The sequence below is a fragment of the Crocuta crocuta genome, unplaced genomic scaffold (assembly GCF_008692635.1).
Source record: "Crocuta crocuta isolate KB4526 unplaced genomic scaffold, BGI_CrCroc_1.0 scaffold216, whole genome shotgun sequence".
NCBI classification, from domain to species: domain Eukaryota; kingdom Metazoa; phylum Chordata; class Mammalia; order Carnivora; family Hyaenidae; genus Crocuta; species Crocuta crocuta.
In genome coordinates, this window is record NW_027531504.1 from 7,610,944 (window position 1) to 7,630,036 (window position 19,093).

General features: G+C 41.4%; 1 long non-coding RNA gene across 1 annotated transcript; it reads right to left on the reverse strand.

Moving 5' to 3' along the window:
• On the reverse strand, positions 1-4,201 carry LOC144238480 (uncharacterized). The gene is made up of 2 exons (XR_013337138.1): positions 4,126-4,201; positions 1-287 (listed from the first exon to the last, which is right to left on the reverse strand). It is a non-coding gene; the product is annotated as an uncharacterized LOC144238480 (long non-coding RNA).
• Between the last annotated feature and the right edge of the window lie 14,892 nt (positions 4,202-19,093).

Genomic DNA, 19,093 nt, shown 5'->3' on the forward strand with positions numbered 1-19,093 from the left:
TTACATAAAATCAATAAGTTTAATTCAGAAATTTTCCAGGGGCAGCTGCTCTGATAATGCATGCCAGTCATCTCAGTAAACACAAGATCCTGAACTTGGTTTCTCTGGTAAAGCAGTCAACAAGGAACAGGCAGCCACACTTCTGGTTTCACCCTTAGAACTTGCTCATCCTCTGATGGTTTCACTGGCCATTTTGAGATTACGTTCCATACAGCTCCTGGGTGCCCTTCAAACGATCAAGCAATTACCCCAAATAACAGTATACTGGAAAAATACCTTGGATTTCTCTGTAAAAAGATAACATGATGAGAATAAGCTAACTCTGTAAGTCCGATAGCTTTTTAAAAATAGCAAAACAATAAGAGAAATCCCATATAGAAAAGATACAATTTCTTGATTATTTAACTTGACTCCAATGATCATCTAAAGCTCTTTGAAGAACCTGGATAAACATCCCACTGCAGATGCTGTTATAGAATTTGGGAAGGCAGGCATAAGAAGCAGTCAACAACGTAGGTGTGGCATCTGGCTGGACTGACTTGGGCTCAGGACCAGGCCTTACATCTCAAAGGCTGTGGGACTTAGGGCAAGTACCTAACTTTTCTGAATCTTGGTTTTCTCACCTGAAAAATAAGGATAATAATGACTACCTTGTGTGAGGATGAAACAAGATAATGCTGTAGAGAACTTAACCCAATACCTGTGCAGGGTGACTCCAGATAAATGTTAGTGGCGGCTGGTATTGTTGTTGCGGTGGTTGTTACCATGGGACGGCCTGTAAAGCTGAAGGCTGTTGAGACTCAAAGGTCTGGATTTCAAGCTATTTTTGCAAGCAGGGAACTACTAAAAATAGGAGGCAGTGTTTACTCTCTTAGCTTCGGGGAACAGCTATGACTTGGTCTCTGACCAAGTAGATTCGGTGGTAGCGTAAGCGGACTGGTAACTGCCTCTCAGTTCAGACCACATCCTGACTGGACTTCCCTCCAGGGAGCTTTGGACAACCCAGAAAAGCAGGCCCAGCAAATTTCTATAGGCCAGCCCCTTCAGAAGGCTCTCCAAGAGAGAGGACCCGGTGCCCTTCCTGTTTCACACAGGAAACTGCAAGCATGGCAGAAGACCCAGGTGACAACCTGGCTGCCAGTTGCGAGTTCACTGACTTTCTGTGCTCCTTATCCTGCCACCACCACACCACATAATGCTAGGGCAGTGACTTCGTGACTCACAAAATCCAGGGCTCCAAGGCAGAAAAAAAGCCGCCTTCTTTTCGAAGGAGCTGAGCGGTGAAGGGGAGTTTTGCTACAACCCGCCCTGTGGACTATCCTGGGTAGGATCCTAAGAGTTGCGGACCATTCAAACTTGAACTTCTCCTGGTCCACGGGATGTATCAAAGATTAGGGGCTCATCTCCAGAAATAATACCTCCCAAAGTCTCTTAGAAGCCTATTGTGCAACCTTTGAAACGTAATTGGAAACTGGATCCATTTCCTGGATTGGATGTTTCCAAGAGTAGAAAATACCTTCTTATTCCAGTACATTGTGTAGCTCACATGACTTTAGGCCCACACACACATGTGCGCTCGCAGCATACGCGATATGCATGTGTGTGTCCTACAAATACCAAAAATTGTCAAAATTTTCTTTTTCTCATGTTTTCCTAACTTTGTTTGTTTGTTTATTTATTTATCTTGAGAGAGTGTGTGTGTGTGTGCGTGTGAGCTGGGGAGGAGCAGAGAGACAAGGAGAGAGAATCCCAAGTAGGCTCCACACTGTCAGCATGGAGCCCGACACAGGGCTCGAATCCACAAATTGTGAGATCATGACCTGAGCCAAAATCAAGAGTTAGACCTTAGCCAACTGAACCACCCAGGTGCCCCTTTCTCATTTCTTCCTGATCCATATCTTGCAATCTGTAATATATGTAGCATTTGTCCGAGTCCTTAGTGGTATCAGAGTTAACAGCAAGTGATGAGTGGTGTCTAATCTCTTAAAGATTTTTTTAAATTATGTTTTATTTTTATTCTCAAAATTTCAGTGAACATTTCCTAATAAATTAAGTGGAAAAGAGAATAGGTGGCAAAAGTAAATTTAAAAATTTGTTTTGGTTTTTGGGGTTTAAAAAAATTTTTTTTAAGCTTATTTATTTATTTTGAGAACGACAGGACAGCACAAGCAGGGGAGGGACAGAAGAAGAGGGAGAGAGAGAGGGAGAGAATCCCAAGCAGGCTCCATACTGCCAGCACAGAGCCAAACACAGAGCTCAAACCCACGAACCATGAAACCATGACCGGAGCCGAAATCAAGAATCTGACGCTCAACCGACTGAGGCACCCAGATGCCCCTAAAGAAAAATTGTTGCACAGTATATCATCATATCATATACTGCATCAAGGATGAGTACCCATGCTCTATTTTCTGCCACACATAGGTACAAATGCACTGAATGGAACCATAGATCCTACGGTTTGGAAGGGACTTAAGGAAATTACGTGAAATGTTGGCTAACTGAAAAACTAATAAAGCAGCTATTTACAGACAATATGACTGTCTACCAAAAAAAATCTAAAAGACTCTTCAGACAGACTACTAGAATTACAAAGGTTGCTGGATACAAATGAACGAATATTAAAAAAATCAATAGTGAAAAAAATTCAATAGTAACACCACATCCCAACAGAAAACTAACAAAAGGTATAAATAAGAAATAAAAGCAAGATTCCCTAACAATAGTAACAAAAACTTGGGGAACTTCCAAGCAAATCTAACAAAGGAAATACAAGGTCATTATAGAGTAAAGCTTGATTGAAGCATATAAAATATCTAAATAAATGAAAGGATATACCATGTTCCTGTATGGGATGGGAAGATAAAGATGGCAAGTCTCTCCAAGTTAATCTGTAAATTCACTGCAATTGCATTAAAATCCATATGTTTTGCCCCTGTGGCATTTGACAAGTTGATCCACAAGTTAGTATCAGAGTAAAGAAACAAAAACACCCAAAATAACTTAGAAGAGTAAAAACAAAAACAAAAACAAAACAAAACCACAGCTCACCACACTCGTCAACAAGGCATATTATGTAGCTACAGTAATTTCAAAAGAATGGCATTGGTGTAGAAATAGACAAATAGAACAACCGAACAGAATAGACAGCCCACAAATAGACCCATGTTAAGGGGAAAACTTGATATATGACAGAGATAACATTACAAATTAGTAGGGAAAGAATAAAACTATTCAATAAACGGTGTTGGATCAGGTCATTTGACATTCGGAAAAAAATTTGTTTTAGAAATCTATGCTTCCTGTCATTCACAAACTTAATTTCCATGTCAATTCAGTAATTAAAGTAGAAAGCTAAACTTTAGTATTTTTATGCCTCAGGGTTGGAAAATATAAAACAAAGAACATGATTGGTAAATCTGACTGTGGTAAAATTTCAAATCTAAACCATTATTTAAAAACATAAAAAGATAAGCTAAAATTGGAAGAGAATATTTTAAATCATAAACCCCAGAAAGGTGTTTTCAATATCTGTTTCAATATACAAAATCCAATAAGGTAGGAGCACCTGGGTGGCTCAGTCAGTTAAGCATCCAACTTTGGCTCAGGTCATGATCTCACAGTTTGTGAGTTCAAGCTCTGCATCAGGCTCTGTGCTGACAGCTCAGAGCCTGGAGTCTGCTTAGGATTCTGTGTGTGTCTCTCTCTCTGCCCCTCCCCTGCTCACTTTCTGTCTCTCGAAACTGAATAAGTGTTAAAACAAAATTAAAATAAAATAATAAAATAAATCCTACAAGGGATTCTTATCTGGAATATATAAAGAACTCCTAAACATCAATAAGAAACAAACAAACAGCCCAATGGGAAAGTGGGCATAGGATAGGAATGAGGAATTCTCAGAAAAGAAACTAAAGGGCCAAGAAAGATAGTAGATAGTAATCAGGAAATGCAAATTACGACAACAATGACTCTCCATTTCATATCCAACAGAGTGGCAATGGTTAAAAGCACAATACCAAATGTTGAGGATGTGGGGAAATGGAAATTCTCAAACACAGCTAGTTACCATTAATTGTTCCAACCTCTTTGGAGAACAATTTTGTACAGAGTTGACAATGGGCATACCTATAGAGCCCAGTAATCCTACTTCGAGGTGTGTATCCCAGAGGAAGTCTGGTATCCTATCCATAAGAACCCATATATGACGATGCTTTGGGCAGAACTGTGTAGAGGAGAAAGAGAAATATCTTTAAAGTCCATTAATAAGAGAACAAACAGAAAATTTGGTACGTTCATAGAATGGAATATACATAGCAATTAAAATGAATTAACTTACCTAAAAGTATTACCGTAAACAAATTTTGAAACCCAATGTTGAAATGCAAATGCCAGGATAAGGTGATATCAAACCTTTTCATCTTATTAGGTATCATCATCCCTCTGACTTGTCTCTTCCGTGAAAAACTGCAACAGCTAATTGCTTCCCATTCTTGCCCTTTCTTCTGCCACCTTCCACACGACACCCATGGCAACCCTCTCTGCTTACAGCTTCCAAGGGCTTCCCACAGCAGCCTTAATAAAATCCAAATTCCTTACCAAGTTCTCCTCGGCCTTTCCTAAACCCCTCCGCCTTCTTCCCACTTCTTACTCCTCGCCCCTCACCCCCCCTTTCCTCCATGCTCCCTGCTGTTCACAACACCCCAGCCTCTGTGCAAAGTTTTGCTCTTCCATGTACACACCGAATTCATTCCTGTGTGAGAGAATTGGCACTTGCTTGCTGTTCCTTCTGTTTGACTTGTTGTTTCTTATTGTTTAGGTTTTGATTTTAAGTTTTCTGTTTTTGTTTAGAGAGACAGAATGCACAAGCAGGGGAGGGGCACAGACAGAGGGAGAGAGAAAGATAAGAAAGATAAGAAAGATAAGAAAGAAAGAAAGAAAGAAAGAAAGAAAGAAAGAAAGAAAGAAAAGAAAGAAAAAGAGAGAGAGAGAGAGAGAGAGAGAGAATCCCAAGCAGGCCCCACACTGTCTCAGGAGAGCCTGACGTGGGGCTCGAATCCACGAACCATGAGATCATGACCTGAGCTGAAGTCAAGAGCAGGAGGCTTAACCAACTGAGACACCCAGGCGCCCCTGTTTAGGTTTTGATTTTAAATGCAGTATCTTCAGCAAGGCCTTTCCTCAGTGCCCTACCAACCCCTTCATTCCCCTGCCCCCGCCAATCTGAACCACAATATCCATGTCATCCTTTACAAATTTACAGCCACCTACCATCATCCTGTTTGTTCATACGTTTATATATTTAGGACAAGCGTTTTGCCTTATTCACCATCATATTCCCAGGGTCTAGAGCAACGCCAGGCACAGAGTAGGCACTCAATAACTCAACAAATCTATTGATTTGTGTATGCAAATTTTTAAAACACATAAAACTACACTACATGATGTTACAGGCACCTAGTTACATACAAAAAGAGAAAACCATGGAGAGTAACTGGGGCAGAGTTTATTTCTGGGAAGGGTAAGAGGCCAATAGAATTAAAGAGTGGGACAAATCTTTAAAATTAGATATTTTTTAAGCTGTGAAAGAAATACAACAACATTTATTAAATCTGCGTATTGTCAAAGCTGAGTAGTGGTTGTATAAGTATTGTGCTTTTCTGATTGAGATATTTCATAATGAAAACACAATTAAGTGTGTCAAAGAGATTTGCAATGACAAAATTACAGACGTAGAGAACAAAGTAGCAGTGGTCAGGATTTAGAAGGGGGTGTGGGGGCATTGACTCTAAGTGGGAGCTCTTGGTGGTGATTGAAAAGTTCTATACCCTGCTTTCGGTGGCAGTCACACTAACCCATCGGTAATAAGATGGCACAGAATTATACAGACGACAATTTTGTGGTCTGCATGTCCTACCGTTACATAAGATGTAAGCACTGGGGGAACTGGGTAAAGGGTACACAGGTCCTCTCTGTCCTTCTCTGTACCATCTTCACTGTATCCTATGAGTCCAGAGTGATTTTTTTTTTATAAAAAGAGAAATATGCCATCCACCTAACATAATATTATTTCTATTTGACAGATGAGACAAGTGAGACCCTGAAGAAGAAAAACGATTTTTGGTAGGTGGTATGTGGGCAGGGCAGGGAGGCCCCAGAACCTGCAGTTTTCTTTGAACAACCAAGTCAACAAACACATGGGTCTAGATGCCCCAGGAGCCCTTCCTCAGGACTCTGACATGACACTGACTTCACAGTGAGTAACTCAGTCTACAGGGCAGAGCTGCAGATCCCATGCATTAAAATTGGAGAAACTTTCTCCAAATTCCAATGGCCTTTTACTTCAAACTCTCGGAGCCTCAGTTTCCTCATCTGCAAAACAGGGACGGTGTGATGACGCGCCACCTACGCTGTTAAAATCAAAGAGTGCGCACAACGTGCTTGGCATAAAACTTGACACCCAGCAGAGTCAGAGCACAAGTAAGAGTCAAGAAATGCAGCCTATTACCCGCAAAAGAAATCCAAGTATGTTTACTATCTGTAATCCTTGGGACCCAAGGACTCTCCTATACGAGATACTGTGCAACCACATAAAGAGTTTTTGTGTTGGGTGAAGTGGAAAGGTTGGGATCTGGTCAGCTGTGGACAAGTGGAGGTAGAGCGTGAAGCTGTCTGAGAGAAGCAAGCGACCCTCACAGCCTATGCCCTCTATCTGTTATTGGAAAGTAGCTGGGAGACCCACTCAGAAAAAGAAAAGAAAAGGATATAAAATCCAACGGCTTATTTTGTTTGTGAAACCCCACAGACTACAATAAGATACAATCACACATTCAATGCCAAAAGAATACCGACTATTCGATTGACTGGACAGAAAGCCAAAATAAAGCGATACGCTTCAAGTTCCCAAGGATTACAGCAAGACTCTCGATTGTGGCTGCTCAAAATTAAAAAGAAAAATGAGGACACTTCTTTCCTTTTGGTCATGAACTAACTACATTTAAAACCACTGAAACGAGACCGAGTTTCTGAGAGGAGAAGGATCAGGTTCTGCTTTCAGTTGGCTGAGGAAGAGCATTCCAGCCCCAGAAGCACACACACATGCAGGAAATCGGACACTCAATTTCTTCTCAAAAGGTACATTCAAGTTGACAACAAACCCACTTGAAATTCTGAAATCAGAACAACAAAGAATGGAAGGAAGAGTTGGTCTTTCGGCTGAAAATATGCTGACGGGGTCTGTGCTGGGTCGGCAGAAATACATAAATCAGGTGGTTAAAAAAAGAAGGATCAGAAGTGCAACTCATTTTTAGGACTAAATTGCAAAAATTAATAAAAATATGTGAGGTTTGCCTGAAGTGACTGGGAATCGGTAAAATATGAGTCTATTATAGGAAGAAAAGGTTGAGCACATTTTCTTCGGAGGACGATTCCAAATGCATTAGCCAGCCCCCCTGCAAATGCTTTTAAGTCAGTAAATGCTTGTGACAAAAAGTGCTTGTTTCATTTTGACAAGATTTTAAGCCCACTAGTAAATCTAAGTTTAATACCCATCAAATATTTTGCAAAAGTAATGAAGTCCAGGTAATAAAAGAACTTTCAATAAATCTCTCCATTTAAAGTATAGCTGACAAGAAGAATTGGTGCCCTGTGTTTGGGTCTGGTTCACTCAATTTGACATATTAGCAGAATGCAGTAAAATTTGCTTAAAGTGCTGGTTGTATAATCGTGAGATTCTTTTCTAATTTTTATTTCAAACACGAAGATTAATGACCTACAAGGACTAAGTTTTCCCCTAACCCTCAGGATTCTAGAACTCATATTCCTCCACTACCTCCCTTATGTAACATTCCTTCTAGCAAAGTGAGCAAATATGTATTCGTATTATCAGCTTTCAGAGCAACAGAATTCTCTATGATGACTTAATTTCATGCTAACTACAAAATAAAAATAGAATTACATCTGAAGATACGAGAATAATAAAAGGAACCAGAATATTTCCTCTTATGGAAAATAAAAAATGGGAAAATCATAGCAACGCCATTAGTTAACTCTTAATTAAAGGATAGATTTGGTAAAGAATATGTTCTAAAGTCTTAATGGACTTAAAAAGTTACAAGAGCTGGACAGTAGAAATTATAGTAGTTAAGAAATATCTTTGTTTCACTTTTAAGGTTTTTTTTAACAGAATATGTAAAGTGCTGTAAAAATGAAAGTACTGTAAAATTGAAGGTCAATTTTAGTCAAAATGAGAGAGGGAGATTCAGGGTTTAGCTAAAATTCCCGATCTTGATTTCCTATCTTGACAGTTTCTGCCTCTTTTCTTAAATTTAAATACATTATTAACTTGAATTCATTACCTTCAGAAGTCATATTATAAAAATGTATGTCTGTGAAAAAGTTAAAAGCATCTGACCTTAGAAACCAATTTATTTTTCCCTTCTTATTGCAAAAACAATTTATTTCCAAATTTCCAAAGCAAATAATCTCCCAGGTGCTTCCTGCCAGTTGTAAAGAACATTCTATTTAGGGACAACATTGGAGCAACACGTTTCACCTCCTCTCTCTTCCTGCTGCCTTCCAATGTGTTGCTGGGAAATTAAGAGTTTGAAGTTGGGAGTTTTAATGAGACAGGGTTTCTATGGCTGTCGGGTTATTTCCTTTATTTTAAGGCATCAGTCTCTGTATGCTAGAGCGGAGCTGCTCACAGAGCCACAGAGGGTCAGACCCGAAATGGGAAAGTTATTTTAATTTAGTTCAGCATGTTTGTTTTTCCTTTCTGCTGACACTTAGATCCTATTCTGATGTGACTGTGTCTTTGTTTAAGATGGCTTTTCAGGGTGTGAGGGAGCTGGGTTTTAAAGGGGTCGTTTTCTAAATAAGCAGGTAGTTTGCAAAATAAAAAAAAAAAAAAAAANCAAGTTTTTTGGAACATGACTTGTATCTTGGTACCTGGATATATCTTGGTTTCATCTGTAACAGGTTGTAACTATAAAAACCTTACACTGAAAATAAGAAATGAAGTGTCTCTGTAGAGGTGGTCCTCTTGAAGCATTTGAAGTCACAAGCAGATCAGCTACCCCATGGAGTACAGATTCTAGATACAGAGTCAAATCACCGTGGTAAGAACCACACATAAAATTATTGCTCTCTCCAGAACCACCTATCGGCTGCAGGAAATCAGCGTGTCGTCCATAGAACTGGGCACCCCTCTGGTATTTCGCAAGAGAGTGCGGGAAGATAAGTGGTTGGTATGAAAAGGAACAAATACAAAAAGAGAGAGCAGGAAGAGAGGCACCTGAGATAAAGGGATAGAAAGCAGGGGTGCTAGGCTTGTGTCAGCAGGAACTTCGTGCCATAGCTGTGCTCCATCGATCTTTTGAACAGAACTAATTGCAGTTGATATTATAAAACATTTTTTAAAAAGTTTTTCAGATTCTGCCTTAAGGTTTCCAAAGACAGTCTGCTGTTTTTAACTGGAGCCCCAGTCAAGAGCATGAGCCACATGCCCGCTCCCCAGCTCCGGGTGTCTCTGGTCAGGCTGGGTCTGAGGTTCTCAGACTGAGTACTGGGCCAGGCCTTTGGCTAGTTCCAAAGGCCCCAGGGCAGAGCACTTAACATTCCAGAGACATCATTTCTAGCAGGGAAATTTAACTCCCGGGTCATTTAATTAGCAAATGAACAAGCTTATTTGGTCTCAGTACTACATATGCTGTTTAAAAATTAACAGTATTTAAAGGAAAACCCTCAACTGTGCTTACAACTTAGAAGGCAGTAAGCCTTGTTTAAGCCTGAAATATTAATCTAATTGGTGCAACCTTTTTGGAATATGATTTGGAAATATCTATTAAAATGGTAATGCACATATGATTTCACCCTAATATTCCACTGCTAGAAAATGCACTCAACATATATATTCCTCTAAGGACACAGTGATGTTGCCACAGAGGGTTTTTTCCTGCATCACTCTAATAGCAGAAAACTGGAAACAACCCAAATTTTGCCCATTAGAAAGGGATCGATGCAATCAGTGATGTTACATTCATAGGATGGAATATTGTGCAGATGTTGAAAAGAATGTGGTGGATCTTTTTGTTATCATAAGGATCCATAAAGCTATATAGACGTGCAGAGATCCCAGATACTAAAATAAAAAATTAAATAGCAGAATGCACGACATCCTATTTGGGCTTTTAAAAAAATGATTTAAACATATACTTATCTCGCATTTTAAAATTCTGTAAGAACAAAAAGGAAACTTTTAACAATAGTGACCTCTGGAGAGGAGGCTGGCAAGTTTACTCTTCCCTTCAAATGCTCCTGAACTGATGAGATTTCTAATCATGGTAATAATAGCCACGTTGTTACTTACAAAAGAATTAAAAAACGAGCGAATGCTACAAGCTGACGTTAAACCCACATTAGCAAAGTCACAGCAGGGGCTCCTTGAGGAGACAATCCGAGGAAGCTGCGTTCTCCGATGTGTCAGGATTCCCAAGGCTGCGTGAACAGATGTTAACCCATTCGACGTGCAGCACAATGCGACAAACACCGCCGCGGACTCTGCATTCCCCGCTCCGCAGGCGGGTTTCCAGTATTAAACCCGTGGACATCGGTCGGTTTCTAAAGGTCTCGCGTCCCCCGACGCTGCACCGCAGGAGGGGCAGGGGACGTCCGCGGGGAGCTCTGCGCTGCAGCAGGGAGCCGCACAAACCACATTTCTGTATCCCCCAGCGGCGCCAAGGTCGCTCCCCTGTCCACAGCCCGAGTGCACGTGCGCAGACGTTAGAGCCAGTCCCTGCAGCAACTGCGTTCGAAAACTCGAAAGAGTAGAAAGAAGGGAAACCCTCCCGAGTGAGATTCCTCTTCCTCCCGCAGACACACACACACACACACACACACACACACACACACACACACTTTGTTCTCACTCCGCGTCTGTTTCACGCTCCTCTCTACTGGTTCCTAGAAATATCTCCCGGGCTATTTCGTTTCTGGTCTTGTATACATAAATCAAAATCAAGTCGTTTCCAGCCGCTCGTAGGAAGTCTTGGTTTTAACCCCCTTTATTCACCATACAATTTCTCTCTTCTGGTGCTGCCTTGACCAGGTTATTAAATGTCTTGGGGGAAAAAAATGGGTTTTAAGGTCTGTAGCTTAAATAGGTCTTCCAAATATAAAATTTTCCTCCGCTATAATTATATTTCAATAATGCATTTAAAAAAATAGTCCCTTTGCTCCCAGAGTATTTTTGAGGCTTCACAGCAATGCCAACAAGTAAAAACTTGTTATCTTCAGTGTTAAGGGAGAAGCCAGTACGTTTAAAGAAAAGTTAACTCATCGTATTCTCAAATAATACTTCTCACCTCTTCACTAATAATGTTTAACTTGCTCTTCGGATATTTATAATTCAAATGGAAAAGGAAAAAGGACTGTGATTTTCATGTTTAAGTTGGGAAGCTAACTTTTCGTAGTCTGTTTCTCCCAAATCCTTCTCTCCCTCCTTCCAAAAAACAGCAACAGTAAACAGCAAACAAATCTCAAGGTCAACCCCAAAGTAGTCTCTGTAGGTTCTGAGTTGAGAAATGTTATATGGAAAATAAGGGGGGAGGGGGTGTGCCTTTTTTTCCAAAAATTTGGGGGCTAGTGTCAGTAGATAAAACTATTTTACTGCATCAGTAACTCTTAAAGATCCAGATACTTGCTTATATTTGCCATAAATCCATATTAACAATCCACTACTTTGTCAACCTTCTCAGCTTTGGCGCTAATGGAAGGTGCTGTTAACAGCCCTCAAAACTAAAGTTCCTTTATTTCTTCTGCCACTTGAGAAAAAGTTCTGCCACAAAATTCTAATAACACTAAGTTCCTACAAATCAACTTGGAAACGTCTAAATGTGTTTTTCCTAGAAAAAGTGCCAGACATCAATTTTATCTGGCAACCGTCAAAATACATCAGACCACAAAACTATACATTCCTGGACCTCACAAGAAGCACGGCAAAAAATTTCCCCCAGCCCACCAAGTGTTCAGTTGCAACTCTATCTGCAGTCTACAACATGGGCAACAGCACTGAAATTAACCTCTGCTACCAAGCCAAGTAACACCCTCTCTGCCCTCCCGCAGAGGAACGGGTGGAGATTTCAAATCCACCTTCTCAATTTCTGGTTTGAGATTACACAGGATTATTCAACTCTCCATCACACTAAACTCACTTTCACAAAAACAAGCAGAAAGCCCAAGTAATGGAATTTTTATTTGCACATTCTGTGTTATTTTATGTGAAGACAAATGACAGAAAACATGGGAATTTAAAGTAAAAGACCAATTTCCTAGAATGTCACGGTTGGTAAAACGTCTGTAACTGGAGTATGGCATAATTGATGTACACAGTGACCTCAAGAGAGGAAATGCCTTTGGAATCTATCAGTCATTTATTCAACGCCTAAAATGAAAAACATAGTGGGAATCACAAGGCACTTTCCTGCACAGAATTTGACATCTAGCTAGAGAAGATAACACTACAGGAGTTCAAAACAATGTAGTATTGACNTATGTCTCTCTGCTTTATATTTTTAAAACCTTGCTACATGTCTGACATCAATAAAGGTTTAAGAGTTGAACATTAGCAATGGAGAGGAAGGGACAGATGTGACAAGCAACAGGAAGAATTCTGCTGAAGGCAGAGACTTGATGGGGGCGTGGGTTACATGCAGATCTCTGCCTGGCCGTTTGTCCCAGATCTATCAGCAAGTTCCTGCTGTCTCTAGAATCTCCCACAGATTCTTTCTCCTCACCCTCCTCTCCATCACTGCCTCAGGCTGGACGACTTGCTCACAATCCCCTTCCTCTGGTACTTGAGTTCTGAGCCAGTGGGCAGAACGGCAAAGACTATGGCCCCTGCTCGGAATACCGTTTTGAAATGTAAAATTGAATATGCAGATCACAAAAGCTGAATTCTATTAAAATGCACATATCAAGATTTTTTTCCTGGGACATAATAGATTTTTTAAAATTAATTCATTTAATGACGAGATACAGCTGTAAGTCTAATGGCTACCATAATTTCGGTTTAGTGAAAAGGGTAAAGGGTATTTTGAGACAGCTGCAACAACTGTACTATGATATCCATGTAATATGTAACATAAAAATACCTGATTTCGATTGGTGATAAACTCATGTCTTCTGCTGTTCTTTTTCATTTTTTTGCTAAGTTTATTTATTTTGAGAGGGGAGGGGAAGGGCAGAGAATCCCAAGCAGGCTCCACACTGTGAACACCCAGCCCGATATGGGGTTCACACTCAGGAACCCCGAGATCATGACTTGAGCCAAAGTCAAAAGTTGGATTGCTTAAACCATGGAGCCACGCAGGCTCCTCTCTTCTGCTAATTCTCCTGTGGATTCTCTGCCTACATCTATATTTGAAGGAAATGCTTGATTTCACGTAGAGGCTAATGACAAAAACAATGTTTCCTAAGTTCGCAGATCCCAAGCATTCTGTCCAGGGATCTTTTGCATCTTAATCTTGGATTAAGAAGTCCTGAACTGGCAGCATGCCCCTCCAGCCCAGCATCCACGTTGCCACTAAATCTGATACTATCCTTCTTCAGCTCAGAAGTTTCTGTAGCTTCCTCACTTCCTGGGGCAAACGCAAACTTCTTTGAAAGGCAAGCAAACCCTCTGTGCTCTGTTCTCTGCTCACCAACTCCAATTTATCTTCCCAATCTAGCGCCCTTCCTGCGGCTCAGGTCAACTCATTCTTTCAGTGCCAAAGCTGCCTCTTCTCTGCTGCCTTCCCTGGTGTCTTCTCTGCCTGCACTGCTCATCGCACAGACCTCATTGCAGGGATTATCTTACTGTACTAGAGTTGCGCCATGTGTGTTTATCTCTCCACCACCGAGAAGCCCCTAGGGGCGGAAACTGTTTTTTAACTTTGTGCTGGACCTTGCCTCATGCCTGGGACAAATAGGTGCTCAGTAAATATTTGATGAAGGATTGAGCGATGAATGACTACATAAACGAAAGAGAGAAATATAAAGAGGAAGAAGTCAAAGATAATGCTACAGTTGTTTGTTTATTTATGTTTAAGAGAGAGAGAGTGCGAGATTGGGGAAGGGGCAGACAGAGAAAGAGAGAGATTCCCAAGTGGGCTCTGCACTGTCAGCCTGGAACCTGATGAGGGGCTTGAGGCTGGGCTTAATGGGGGCAGAGGGTGGAGGGACATGGAGGGAAGATGCTCAAACCCATGAATTGTGAGGTCATGACCTGAGCCCAAATCAAGAGTCCCACTTAACTGACTGAGCCACCCAGGTGCCCAGATAATGCTACAGTTTCTGATCTGGGTTAATGCAGGGGAAAAAAAAAAAAAAAAAAAAGGAGAATGAAGGAAAACTTGTGCTCATAAAGTATTAAATTAAGTACATGTACATGTTCTAATTTTTTTCAAAGATATTAACTCATGAATACTGTGGAGCATAATTATCCACCAAAGCACACCATTTATTCTAGTATTCTTATTATACATAAACATGCTACAGAAAAAGACCCAAACTAGAAACAGGTTGCATTCTAAAACAAAGTTTGCACACCAGTTGTCTGGAATTTAGAACAGTTTCTCTCAGAAGCAAATTGAAATTAGTAAGAAGGTGCCCCAAGGATCTCACAAGTCCATCTGATTTGTAGCATGCCTGAATGTCTCTGCGTTTCACTGAAAACCAGCAGAAAATAGTACTGTTCAATACTATTGCAATATAGCCAATTAAACGAAGCAGTAAGAAGTGAATGGGAACATTATTTATCCTGAATATTGACACTGGAGAAAAGACAGGTTTAATTTTAGCAGGCTGAGGAAGCCAGGAGAGATATTTATGAAGATCAGAAGGAACTTCTGGTTATTTCAGAAGCTTTTGTGGGAAGAACCTCTGGCTCTTTAATATGTATAATTTCACTTCAAGACTTAAGACGTTTCCTTTTGGCTCACAGAAAGGAAAGAGAAAAGCTATTTTGCAGTACCTGGAAAAGTTTTGGAAGACAAAGGGGAAGGAGGAATGGAATTCAAGAGGCTCTGTGTGTCCTATAAAGGTTACGTGAGGTCGAATTAGCCAAAATAGAAAAAGAGAAGCAAGCTTTATATGGCATGGTATAAGTGAGGGCTGTTACTGCTGCTCACCAAATATTTCTGGTTTTCTCCCCCTCCTGGACACTGAGGAGGGCTCGACTACCTGGCCCCCTTGTGTCTGAGTGGCACCATTTTGCAGAGTGCTGGCCAATGAGTGGAGAGTAGAAGGGATAAGGCATTTAAATGGCAACAAGATATCCTTGGGTTTCTCCTTTCCCACTGGATCAGCACCTCAGCCACATTTTAAGAGGTAACTCCTTTGGAAGCCTGGGTTCTGAAATGACGTAAAAGAAGAGCCCCCTTTGTGACACACGGCAGACACGTATAGGCAGAGAAATCTGTTATTATATAAACCATTGTAGTTTTAAGCCACTGAGAGTGTGGGGATGTTTGTTTTGCAGCATAACCTAGCTTATTATGACTGACACATTATTCATATAGTTTACCTCCAGAGAAAAGAAAAAAGGTGGCAGGGAAGAGACAACAGGTTATGGCTGCCCTAGTTAGAAACCTAAAGGAGGACAGGAGAAGGCAGAAGAGGTGTAAATCAGATGGAAAGGATCTTCCCCAGCTGGTGCTCAGGGTTTGGGGAGATCTTGGTTTACTTCAAAATTAAAGCCCCAATAATACCATAATTACAAATTGGGCAGACAGGGTCCTAGCCTTCCTGCAATTAACTACGTGGGGCTAGAGGGTACATGGTCTCACATACATCATTGGGGCACATGCTAGGTGGAGGCCTCAGAGCTTAAAAGCATTTGTAAGCCTGAGAAAAAGAAAGCAAGAGTGAATAAACACATGCGTTTGGGAGTCATACCGGCTTGAGTTCAAGTCTTAGCTCTCCCTCTTAAGTCACTAAATCCCTCTATGTGTCAATCTCCTTTTCTCCAAAGTGGACATAAAAACAGAATCGATTTCAAAGGTTTGTTGGGGGCACTAAATGAGGCCCTATTTGTTAAGTGTCAAGTGCAGTGCCTGGCATTACTAAATATTCAAGCTTTTTCCAGTTCTCTGGAAGCCCAGGAGTTAGTTTGTTATAGAAGGGACACCTCATTGTTGTGCCCTGACCGTAACAAATCCCACAGTCTACGAAGTGCAGTTTCAAGCTAGATCTCGTCGGAGCTCTCATTCATGACTAAGCTCAGTGGTGTGCCTCTGCCTGTGGCAGCTGCACACCCTCCTCTTCCGAGGCTACCAAGATCAGAGGTGCACCCCACTTTCTAGCAGATGCAGGAAAATCCAAAGACACAAGATGGATAGATTGAGGCAGTACCAGTCATGCTCCAAGATTCTTTTCATTTTACCAAAGAATCCAAGAATTCCAATAGTACTTTGCAGGTTTTTTCATTTCCTCCTCCACTTCTTTTTTTTTTTTTTTCTTAATGAATTGCTTGACAAAGAAAAGGAAAAACCAAAGCTCCGTGGTTTCCTTGTCCGTGGAGGATCAGTCAGAAATGAGAATAATCTATGCAGGTGGGAAAAAGGACTTGTGGAAACACATGCGTTGCCCACAATTTTCTAGGGGCACATCTATGACACGGGTCAGGGAGCAAAGCTAGCCCTCCAGGTCCTTGATAATGAAAAGTCATCCAAAAAGTTATTGTGATGATAATAGAGGACACGTGTCAGATTCCTGTTTCTCCAGCACAACCAAGATCTACAACCCCAAATTCAAACTCCTTGATTACAGGGAAGGCCCTCCAGCACCCACAGCCAGGTGAAAACACAAAGTTCTTCTAGCCGGGCTAAAAATGGAATCAATGGACACCAGCTGTGAAAAAGTCCACAGTTAAAAGGAAGTTACTATTTTTTTTTAAATAAATAAAATACATTATGGCATAGAGGTCAAAATCTGCACTATAAGCGGAAGCTGAGATCCACAAAAATGTGGAGTCTGCCTCTCCTCGGGCCACCCCTACCCCAGTGGGAGAGAGTGTGCTCTCACATCTGCATACGTGGGGTACTTCATCAGACGACGTCGGAAAGCATGAAGACGAGAAAACTCAGATGAGATAACTGAGGCCCTAAGAGATTCAGTATTTGACCCCAGATCAGAAAACCAGAAGTGACCCCAAGTTTACCCAGTCCTGAAAGAGGACTTCAACAACCTGCATTTTGACTTCATGACATATTTTCCAATTGAGGAAATTCTTTCCAACTATCTCTTAACTCAGGCCAAAGACACTGCAGGCAAAGCATCCCGTGATGGGAACCGAAACTACCCCCTTAAGCAGCAAGGGCGGCCCCTACACCGGCAAGATCCCACGTGACCGACCCCAAGATGAGGATCAGCCTGACCTTTACTGCCCACCTGTTTGTACTCACTGACCTTTTCCCCAAAATTTCCTTATACAAACCTGGAAATACTTTTAGCACTTTGGAGGCAGTCTTTGAGACACCAGTCCTCTGTCTTCTCGATGTTGACTTCACTGAAATAGATTCCTTTCTGGTTCCACCACTACTCCTCACTCTGCCTTTGGGTTTTGTCAGCAGCGAGTGGCCAAATCTGGTCTGTCTGGGTCCCTCTGAGAGCCAGGTGTTCTTGCACCTGTGCGCACTGGATACAGTCGTAGTTCAAGTTTCTGCTACTGCACCACCACCTCCTCCTTTCCTGAGGATGGAATCTGCCACGAACGCCAACTCGCGGCGGATGGAAGCCAGCCTTCCAAGGGAGGCGTGCCCGCACGGCCTACAGCCCCAGACTCCAGGGCAAATGTGAGTCCGCAGGGGTGGAAGCGGGTCAGCATCTGCGCCCTTCTTCATCTTCTGCCAACCTTGCCTCCTCCTCTCCCCACATCTAGCAGCTCACACCTACCCAGTCTCACTTTGTCCAGGACATTTTCCAAAGGAGCTTCAGAGGGATGATATAAAACACAAACCTAGTTTAGTTACTTCCCCGGTTAAGAAGCTTTTATCCACTGCCATCCAGATAAATTCCAAGCTATTAAGTTCTACAAGATCTACCCCAACTCACCCCCTACCCTCCTCTCCAATCCCTCAAAGAAACGCCTTCCTCACTGAGGAGTCTAAAGACTGCTTCCTGCCCTTTAATAAGCAGACATAGACACCTTCCTCTAAGGCCCTTCTCCAGCCCCTCAGGACACATTGACAGCACCTCATCCACAGGTAACTATTATTGCCTTTATCATGGCATTTTACAATAAATTGTACATAGAATTCAAGCTCCAAATGGGATCCTGAGACACAGAACCAATCTTCAGAGCCCCCCCAAAAAACCTGGGTTTAAACCATCACTTCACCAGTTACTGGAAAGCTATTTTCTGTCTCCAACCCTCAGTTTCATTTTCAATAAATGGGGAAATTCGTACCTTACCAGTTTGTTGCAAGGATTAAATGGAATGACAATGCAAGGCAGAGAACATACAAGATTATTTACCAAGTGTTATTTTGGCTTCTCTCCGTCTCTTCCCCTGGGCTACAGGAGCTCAGTAATGCAAAAGCAGTTTTTTTTTTTAATTCTTTGTATTCCTTATGAATAATACAGTAGGCAGCGTGCCATAAATGTAGGCAGGATAAAGGGAGGGGGAGGAAAGCAGGTGAGAAGGGAGGGAGGAAAGAAAGGAGGAAGGAAATTAAGGAATGAAATGAATGAATGAAGCTAGGAGCAAAAACAAGGGACCCTGACCTATTAGAGCTAAAAGAGGTATTTTAAATATTAGTCCTCGGACTTTGGGAATGTCCTCTTCCTCCCTACTAATAAACTCTGACAGGATATCTGCAGACACTAGGAAAAGATACTTAATCAAGAGACTGGCCCATCTACCAGAAAACAGTGTAGTTCAATATAGGATTGGCATACAGATTTTAATGCATTCCTCAATTTATTCATTCCTACTCTGCTCTAAAACACTGGCTTTGTTACAAAGGAGGATACAAATAAACTGATCTTACTATCATAAAGAGGCCTCAGGTATAGAGGACAGAATACCTGAATCAGTGGTGGTTTTAAAACAATCATG